A 10,873-nucleotide genomic window follows, 5' to 3' on the forward strand; every position below is an offset into this window, starting at 1 on the left:
TTCATCTTCGCCCTCAAAATGTGTCTGACCCACCCTTGCTCCCGGGGTCCCTTCCCAGGCTGGACGTCCCCTCGGCCTCCACCCCAGGTCGGCTGACCTAGCCCAGAGAGGGCTGTGGGCGGGGTCCCTTCCCAGGCTGGACGTCCCCTCGATCTCCACCCCAGGTCGGCTGACCTAGCCCAGAGAGGGCTGTGGGCCAGCCTGCACGGAGAAATGTCTGGCTGCCCGGGTGGGCGGAGCAGGCCCCTTCACTCCCTCACCTGTCCGACCCCTTGATGGCCGTGTTGGACTTGACCCGAAAGGTCTTGGCAAACATGTCTGCTGGACTGGCCTGGGGAGGGGAAGGAGCGCACAGAAGCCAGGGGCTGTCAGGAAAACGAGAACGCGGCGACTTCCCGACCCGCAGCTCTGGGGGCAGCCATGCTGGGGCCCAGCTGGAAAAGGGGCCCGGCTGGAAACCCGGGCCACTCAGCTTCGCGGCTACCGGCGCTGTGGGGACCGCGGCCGCCCCTAGTGGCAAGGCCGGGGACTGAAGCAGGGTGGGCGGGGCCTGGGGAAGGCGGGGCGGATTCCCGCTCCATCGCGCTCCCTCTGCTCGGCTCTGCGCCTGCGCGAATTCTGGCGCGTGCAGGTCTCTGTTGACCAGGCAGTGGCAACCTTGACTTCGTTAATGTCCACTCCATCGGTGTTAGGTTCTGTTCGGTGGGAACTGTGCCAGCTCGTGTTCCATTCAGTTTAGTTCAGTTTAATTTCCACAAAACTAATTGAACTCTTGTGTTTTATTACTTTTGCAGTCCTCTCAAATAATTTTCTTAAGGGCTTTTATTAAAGTCTTTCCTTTTTATTGTATGCTAGAGGTCTCAGGATTTTCTCCTAGTTTTTAACTTTACGTGGAATGATAATAATAGTAACAGAGAATCCACCCTTGTCCCAGGTTTGCCCCGCATGTTATGAGGAGAAAACAAAAGATCTTCAAATGTATTTTAAAATACTTTGGCCGCTTCTAGGTAAATTCTTCAAAGCGTTATTGCGTTTTGCGTTCAGGTGTTATTTTGGGAGGGGAGGTTGTTTCCAAAACTAATGAAATAACCTTGCTTATAAAAAAAAATCTGTGAGACAGATTAGGTTCAAATTATGAGTTGGTTTCTCCCGGTCACTGTGATCATGTGGCAACAGCTTATTCTTTCTGAAACTTGCATTCTCTGAAAGATGCGGATGTAATACCTACCTCACGGAGTTTCCATTAGAAACGATTGGGATAATGTATGTGATATGCTACGCAGTGCATTGCAAATTTCCAGTAATATATTTAAAAATTCTCTCACAGGGGTGAGAGATTGGGTTTCCCTGAGAGGGACTGCTGTGCACACCTGGGGTTCTGGCCCCTACTAAATTAAATTTTGCATATGAAAAGTTAAGGTCAGAGTGTCTATCCACCAAGAAAAAAAATCCTAATTGTTTGATTGGATGACACAGTTACACAAAGAAAAATTCCACATTGGCTGTCCAAAGATGAGGCCTTCGACAGTGTCTGCTCACTACCACAATTCTTGGAGACGCTCCTAAACCCACCTAGGGGCCGCCCGCCCCCCAAGGTGGGCTCCTCCTACATTTCTGACCCACTAGACCTTTATTCTGTAGCCACAAGGCCAAAGTCAGAGGAGCCCAGAGGAGGACAGTGCCACAGAACCTTCTCCCTTTGGGCCCCGACCCCAGTGACACTTAGGGAGGGGGGGCTGCGATGCCAGACTGTGTTGTGGACTAGGTGGATTGTAGCACAGCTACTGAGGCACTTCTGCCCAGGGAGCTGAGGAAGGTTATTCAAGGGAATATTAGAAATAGATACCATAATTAAATAAATAATAAATAAATACGAAAATAGCAAGGTACAGGTAAATGTGTAAAATAATCTCCCTTCTCTATTAAAAAAAGGAGATTAATGAATACTGGAAGGATGTCAGAAACTAATAAAAATATAACTTTATTAAATGAGGGAAGAATTACAGTGGAAGTAAGACTACTCTGCATACTTCTCGTATTTCTTTGACTTTTGAAGCATGTAGGCTTTTGGGGCACCTGGGTGGCTCAGTTGGTTAAACGCCTCCCTCTTGGTTTTCAGCTCAGGTCATGAAAGAGTGGTCAGATCGAGCCCCACATCGGGATCAGACACAGCTGAGTCTGCTTGAGTTTCACTTTCTCTCCCTGTGCCCCTCCCTCCTCTCTCTCTTTCTTTCTCTCTCTGAAATAAATAAATAAAATATTTTTAAAAATCTTGGTGTTTTTCATATTTTAAAAAAAGTTTAGCTTAAAAGAGGAAGAAGCGAAATCTAAATTGAAAAAAAGTACTAATGCAAATAAGTGTAAAACTATTAATTTGGTAAGAGAGCCAATCAGAGGTAAGGATTATTTCAAGTCATTTTTGAAGAGAGTATTTACACTCAGAGCCAAACATCCCAGGACAAAATAAATGCAAAGCCATTTTAACCTTCACTCAGTAGTTTAACTGCTAATAGTCATGTTTACATTACACTTTTAATATTATTTTTAAAAATATTGAAATTAAGAATATATGAATAAAGAGAAAAGACAGAAAATGTATTTAAAAGTTTCTTAGCCTTGTATTATTTATAACACTGAACTGTTAGATCCAACAGGAGCCAATGAATTTTAAATTTCATTTCTATTTCAGATTTCTGACAAGCAAAAAGACATTTAAGAATTTCAACATTTCAACAATATCGAACATTCCCATCTAGTACCAATAGCACAATTCTTGTGTTCTGAATACTATTGCCCGATAAAAAGGATCAGACCTTTTTGGAAAGCTGTATGATGATGGGCGTTGGTCAGGGAAGTATTCAGCGGGCCTGGAGCATGGTGTTGTGCTAAAAAGAAATGAAACACTCAAAGACTGGTGGGCATACAAAGCAATCAGGAGCCAGTTTCAAGAGGCACTCACTAGCCAAATTTGGGATAATTTGAGATTTAAAGAATAATGACTATATTGCTTGTGACAAATTGAGTAAATAAAAATTCATGAATCCATGCTGATAGAATGCTAAAAAAAAAAAAAGAAAAAAGAAAAAAATCTTTAAAGCCATCACAGGTCACTATCATCAAATCCTTATTCCAAAAATTGGAAATTAAAAAGCAAAAATAACGATTTACCAAATCTTTTTTGGTTAAAGTTTTAAGGAGTTGGCACATCAACACTCATCTTCACACAAGAATGACAATTAACGAGTGAAGAAAAAGAATAGAATTTGTTTTAAAAATCACTACGCCAACAATAAAAATGATTAGTTATAAGCTATATTGATTACAGGTTAAGTATCATAAATAGGTTCCACAAGCATTAGGTGAAAGGTTTTGGAAAAATAGTATATATACCAGTATTAACAGCAAAGATAACTTGCCAATTATAACAATGTCCTTTAAACGTGAGAAAACTGGCTGTCACCTGTGACTCAGATTTAGCTAAATTGACTCCATTAGAGACAGCCAGGTTTCTCATTCGAAGAATGCCACTTGATTTGATGCAAAATGAAGTAATAAGGTATCACCTTAAAATATTTTTACCTTAATTATATCTTTATTTTCATCTTCAAGTTTTCATAGAAGTTAAAAATGTTTATGGTCAACTGATTTAAACTAATTACGTTGTTTGAAATGTATGAACATAAAAATCATATTTCAGAGTCTCATGGTTGAATGTTTCCAAAACCCTCCATAGCAGCAAAATCATGATGTCATTAGATTTGAAGATCATTACCAAAGAGGCCCTCATAATTCTCAACATATATCGTCTTACTTTTAATGTATCTTTTTATTTATTTTATTTTAAAAAATGTTTATTTACATATTTAAGTAATCTCTACACCCAACGTGGGGCTTGAACTCATGACCCGGAGATTGTGAGCACGCTCCACTGGCTGAGCCAGCCAGGCACCCCATTAATATAACCACCTTTATTGTGGTTCCAAGGTGACACATATTAAAGATAGAAAACGTGGAAAATAGAGGTGAGCATTAAGGACTTAACCACCAACTCTTACCCCTAGCATCTCTAAATTCAACTGTAGTTATAAATATTTCATTGTACTTCCTGACAATCTCTGTTCTATAAACATTTATGCCGTGATCAAAGCATATGCTGTGTGTGTGTGTATTGTGTGTGTGTGTGTGTGTGTTTATACTTGATATCGGATTTTTTGGTCACTTTTCATGTTATATTATGACAGTGATGTACCCAGTTAGATTCTCATTTCTCTTTATGATTTGTTTGAATTTTTATGTGTGCTAGATAGCCATCTTGTCGAAGATCTTGCATTTCATCATTTAGTAGATAAGCAAAAGTAAATAATAACTACTTACATCTTATTACTAACATAGGTATGACAGAGTTAGGTTTTTATGTATTTTTGAAGTAAAATTATCTTAAAGATGGAGAAAAGCATTTCTCCCATTTCCTCTGAAATGGAGAGTCTCAGGCAGCCCCAGAAGTTACAGAAGGAGCTTTGAGAAAGTCAGAGGGAAAGATGGATACAAGTAGGCACTGTAGGGATTGAATCTAATTTCTTGCCGTAGGTATTTTATAAGTAGGACACAAAGCATTTTGGTTTGCCACGATTTAATGAGATGCTTTTAAGAAGTGATTTATTCATCTCTCTGATTATAATTACATCATCCACATGATATTTAATACAAATTCTGATTTATGAATACAAATGAGTTACACAATACTTGACAAAATAAACTGAGAATTGAATTGATAATGAAAAGTTCTGAGTAAATGTACGTATTTTAATTTTAGGACTCATCTTTACCATTGTTTTATCCACAAACAGGATAGGTCAGTTTCCCTTCCCGACAGGTGACTCGGAATGTATGCTGTGGGGTCTTTTTACGATATCCATACGTACAAACAAATTCAATGATATCCTCTGATCTAGAATAAAGTTTTTTCTCGTTAGACCATCGAAATCGTATGTTATGTCTTCTCATGATGTCTTCTGATACTGTACAGGCCTCTGAATATAAAAAAAAAGAAGAACATAAAACATTGAAAACAGGATTTCAGACTTTCAAGTAGAATCTTCAACATCAATCCAGGGCTTTGTTTTCAAAATCTTTTCCAAACCAATTCATTGAAAATCCATCATCTCGATTTAAATCACTTTAAATGATTAGTCATGTAAAATGAGGGACTATGTTTAAGGTGTGATAATTAAATGTTATAATCAAAGATTCATAATGTCAATTTTAATATGAAGAAATTGAGTCCTTTCATTAAAGGATCTTTTGCTTGAACAAGAGTTTTTTTTTCCAACTTTATTTCTTCACATATTAGTATTTGGTAGTCAGCATTCAACAAGTGTTTGTTAATCCATGAAAATTCTATTAATAACAGCAAAACATCTATTATACTGATTTTCCCAAGATCCATGAGAATATTGAAATATTTACCTAAGCATTTTGGTGGTGATGACCACTGTCCATCTCTGCATGTTATGGTCCTTTGTCCCTCAAGTGCATAGAAGGCCTGGCATTTGTACTCTACTGTTGATCCTGGAGCATATACTTGTAATGGGAATGAGGTAATGTCTCCATTGTCAATAGGTGGAGGAGGCCCACATTTTCCTTTAGAATCTAAAAAAAATATTTATTTGATTTATTGAAAGACCAAAGAAAAACAGGTTGAAGTAAAGCGACTAAAAATATAGCACAATTTGCAATATCAAGACCTGTGATTCCTGCTGAGAGAAATGGTTCTTTGAAGAAATTTTATTTCATTTTATTATTTTTTTAAGATTTTATTTGGGATGCCTGGGTGGCTAAGTCGGTTAAGCATCTGCCTTCTGCTCGGGTCGTGATCCCAGGGTGCTGGGATGGAGACCCACTTCAGCCTCCTTGCTCAGCAGGGAGCCTGCTTCTCCCTCTGCCTGCATCTCCCCCTACTTGTGCTCTCTCTCTGACAAATAAATACTGAATGGATGGATAGCTAATAGAAACAAAGAAACTTTCTTGTTACATACAACATACTGCAGTGTCTATTGGATCTTTAATCATTATTTATTGATTTTCATTTTTATTACAAAAGGAACATCAACTTCTTTAAAGTCAAAGAATTACGCATTTGTGTAATGGGAGAGGGAATTGCTGGCTTCCTGTTCTGGACATGATGAGGTAGAAACCTTTCTGCTTATTCCTTCTGCTCAATATCACTAAAAATCCTGAACATATTATAAAAACCAACAAAAGAGATTGTGAAAGATGTAGAGAAGACATTGATCTGATCAGAGGTCTTGATTTTCAAGGAATTATACTGCAGTGAGTTGTTTGGATTTTCATGTTGCTTTCTACGCATACTGGACTGGGCACTGAAGAAGATTGGAACCCAGAAATGATATCAATCTCAGGGGGAAAAAAAAGTCCCAAGAATTGCCTGCTCTCTTTAGCCAAAGGCTCAAGAAAGGAGTATTCTAGCAAGACAGAAATATGTATGTATTTTTCTACAATACTTGAATTACTCCTGAAAGACGTCATTGAAGAAACCTTGACCAACACTCTCCCCATGCTGATCAGAGACCAACAGTGATCAACAGAGGTCAAGTGAGGAGCCTAGACTCTATCCACAGTGAGGGAACAAGATGCCTCTTCAGTTTCCACGGCGTCAGTGAAGGCCAAGTGGGAAGCCTGGACTTGCACTCTACTGTAATGGAGGTCTGATAAATAAGAGATTTCAGTAAAATCCAGAGTCTTAAAACACAACACCTGAAATGTCTAGAATACAATTGAATATCACTCTTCATACCAAAGACCAGGAAACTCTCAAAAGAGAAAAGATAATCAACAGATCACAACACTGAGATGACACAGATATTGGAATTATTTGACGATGGTTTTTAAAAATCCAGTGGGAATTATAGAACTGAAAAATCTAAGAATGGAATAAAAAAAAAACCTCACTGGCTGGGCTCAATCATGGATTACAGAATACAGAAGGATAAATAAACTTGAATATAGAATATAAACTACTCACTTTGAAAATAGACTGAAAACTAAACCAAAAAAACTTCCAAAAATACTGACTGAAAATTTCACAAATTGGGCAGAAAGCATAAACATTCATATTGAAAAAGCCAAACAGGACAAACCCAAAGAAATTCATGCCAAGATATGTCACAATCAAACTGAGGAAAACTAAAGAAAAAGAAAAAAAGTCTCAAAAGCAGCTACATAGAAATTATGCAAACCTATAAGGGAAAAAGGAATCAAATGTCAGTGGGCTTCTCATCTGTGACTATCAAGCCAGAAAGAAGTGACATTTTTCAAGTGCTAGAAGACAAGAACTGTCAGCCCTGAGGGTTATATCCCGTGATTCTATCCTTTAGGGTTTTAAGGGAGAAAAGAGATATTCTGAGACAAAGGAAAGCAGAGCATTTAGCTCCAGCAGATTCATCTTTAAAGAATTGCTAAAGGAATTTTTCAAATATCAGGGAAAAGATAACAGCACGAGGACTGAAACTTCATGAAGGAATTAAAAACAATGGACTGGGAAAGTAAGGGTAAATATAATGGACTCTCTTTTTCCTAAGGACTTTGTTAGGTTTGATGTTTGTGCAACATTGTATCATTTGATATGGTGCTCCATATATGTAGAAGGAATAGTTAAGACATTTATGTTTGAAATGTGGGGAAGGTAGGGGTGCCTGGGTGGCTCAGTCAGTTGGTTAAGCGTCCACTCTTGACTTTAGCTCAGGTCATGATCTCAGGGTTGTGAATCTGAGCCCTCTGTCAGGCTCTGAGCTTGGCATAGAGTCTGCTTAAGATCTTTTTTTTCCCTCTCCATCTGCCACTCCCCCCCTTTCACTGTCAGTATATAAATAAAATAAAATAAAATAAAATAAAATAAAATAAAATAAAATAAAATAAAATAAAATAAAATAAAATAAAATAAAATAAAATAAAATAAAATAAAATAAAATAAAATAAAATAAAATAAAATAAAATAAAATAAAATAAAATAAAATAAAATAAAATAAAATAAAATAAAATAAAATAAAATAAAATAAAATAAAATAAAATAAAATAAAATAAAATAAAATAAAATAAAATAAAATAAAATAAAATAAAATAAAATAAAATAAAATAAAATAAAATAAAATAAAATAAAATAAAATAAAATAAAATAAAATAAAATAAAATAAAATAAAATAAAATAAAATAAAATAAAATAAAATAAAATAAAATAAAATAAAATAAAATAAAATAAAATAAAATAAAATAAAATAAAATAAAATAAAATAAAATAAAATAAAATAAAATAAAATAAAATAAAATAAAATAAAATAAAATAAAATAAAATAAAATAAAATAAAATAAAATAAAATAAAATAAAATAAAATAAAATAAAATAAAATAAAATAAAATAAAATAAAATAAAATAAAATAAAATAAAATAAAATAAAATAAAATAAAATAAAATAAAATAAAATAAAATAAAATAATAAAATAAAATAAAATAAAATGTGGAGAGGGTGACTGGACCTACGTGGAAGTAAGGTTTCCTCATTTCACTTGAAGTGGTAAAATGTCAAAACCAGAGTGGGGAGGAGGGAGTGACAAGCTATACATGTGCATTTTAGTCCCTTGAGCAAGCACGGATAAAGCTATACAAAGAGATATACTCCAAAACAATAAAGACATATAAAAATAAAATTATTTTGAAATGTTCCAAAAATCCACAGGAATGGCAAAATTAAAAAAAAAATTGGAGTGAGAAACGAGGAAAAAAAGCAACGCAAGACAAATAATCAAATGGCTGACACAGACCCTAATCTATCAATAATTACTTTAAGTATAAATGGCTTAAATACTTCAGTAAAAGACTGAAAATGACAGAGTGGACACATAAACAAGAGCCGACTATGTGGCAACTAAAAGAAACTAACTTCAACATGAAGACATAGATGGGCTGAAAGTAAAAGACTGGAAAATACCTATGCCAGGCAAAAGTTGATTTGAAAAACAAGTGGCTATAATAGCTCTTCTTTTGGCTTCTCTTAAACACTAAATACTGGAGTGTCCTATGACCAAGTTCTCAGACTTTTTTTCTATATACACTGATTCCCTGGTTGAGCTCAGCTAGTAACTTCCCTTTATATAATCCACATGCTGAAGAAGCCCAAATTTATATTACGTTCCATGAACATGCCCCAGCTGCTCATTGTGCGTCTCAAAGTGAAATTTCATAGGGCTGTGAAATGTCCTCAACATACCATTTTTTTAAAAAAGATTTATTTATTTGAGAGAGAGATAGAGTGGGGGGAGGACCAGAGGAAGGACAAGCAGACTCCTTATGAGTGTGGAACCCAAAACAGGACCCTGAGATCATGACCTGACCTGAAATCAAAAGACTGATGCTCAACTGGCTGAGCCACCCAGCCCCCACCCCCAACATATCTTTAATACATTTATTCCTCAGGAAATAACTGAGTGTCTTAATACTTAAGATAGAGAATTTTCTGGGTGGCTCAGTTGATTAAGCATCCGACTCTTGATTTCTGCTCAGGTCATGCTCTCAGGGTCCTGAAATCAAGCCCCACATTGGCCTCCATGCTCAGCATGGAGTCTGCTAAAGATTCTCTCTCTCCCTCCCCTCTGCTCCTCCCCGCACTGCTTACACTCATGCTCTCCCTCTCTCTCTCTAAAAAAAAAAAAATGAGAGAGAGAGAATTTTCCATGTTTCCAACTGTCCTAATCTGGCCAAATCTTTCACAAAGTAAATATATAATATCACTATGCAGTCCACAAGAAGAAAAAATTGGATTTTAAGCACCATTATTTTATTTGAGATAAAAAAAAGATTCCATAAGAACTATACCAGTATATATTTATATTGACATATTTAGTCCCTAATATATTCTCTAAAACTTGAGGGGAAATAAGATACTTTACCTGCACACTTAGGTGGTTCCGTCCAGGTCCCATTTAAACATGTCACTTCTACTTCCCCAAACAGGTCAAAAGGTTTGTTGCATTCATAACGTGCAGTCTGACCAGGTAGATAACTAAGCTTCTCACTTAGTATGATAGCATTTTTCACTTTGGGTGGCTTCTCACAGGAACTATCTGAGTAGAAAGAAAAAAGTAGCATCTGTAATGTAATGATCATTTTGAGTAGCAAATCAAGGAACGGGATTCCAAATACAACCGAAGGGGGATTTAAAATCAACAGTTAACCTGTCATGAAGGAGTGCCAATTTTAAGAAATTTACATATAAGATTGAAGAAAAGGAGATAAAGCAATATCTTTGATAAGATTTACACTTCTATGAAAATGAGAGTTTTTCTGGATGTTTCCCTTTTTTAGTAAAATCACCATTACAAATTACATAAATTCAAAATGAATTTATAAACCACAAGAAAATTATAATAAAAAGATTATTTGATGTCAGAAATTGGCTTGCAATCATCCTGTGCTTCTATGAAAATGAGGGGTTTTCTGGATGTTTCCCTTTTTTAGTAAAATCACCACTACAAATTACATAAATTCAAAATGAATTTATAAACCACAAGAAAATTATAATAAAAAGATTATTTGATGTCAGAAATTGGCTTGCAATCATCCTGTTTGTGAATGTAATTTTAGGCCCTTAGAGAAATAAACACAGTAGGCACTTCCTTAGAGAATAAATGAAGAGTTAACATGCTTTGAAACAGACTATAGTTGAAGGAAAGATGATTAACTGAGGATCCAAACAGGAGATGTGGAAAAATAACAGAAAAATAAATGTATAATTTATAAAAACACTCTTTAATATGTGTATATATATCTATATATGTACATACATACATATATATATATATA

The sequence above is a fragment of the Ursus maritimus genome, unplaced genomic scaffold (assembly GCF_017311325.1).
Source record: "Ursus maritimus isolate PB19 unplaced genomic scaffold, ASM1731132v1 scaffold_2, whole genome shotgun sequence".
NCBI classification, from domain to species: domain Eukaryota; kingdom Metazoa; phylum Chordata; class Mammalia; order Carnivora; family Ursidae; genus Ursus; species Ursus maritimus.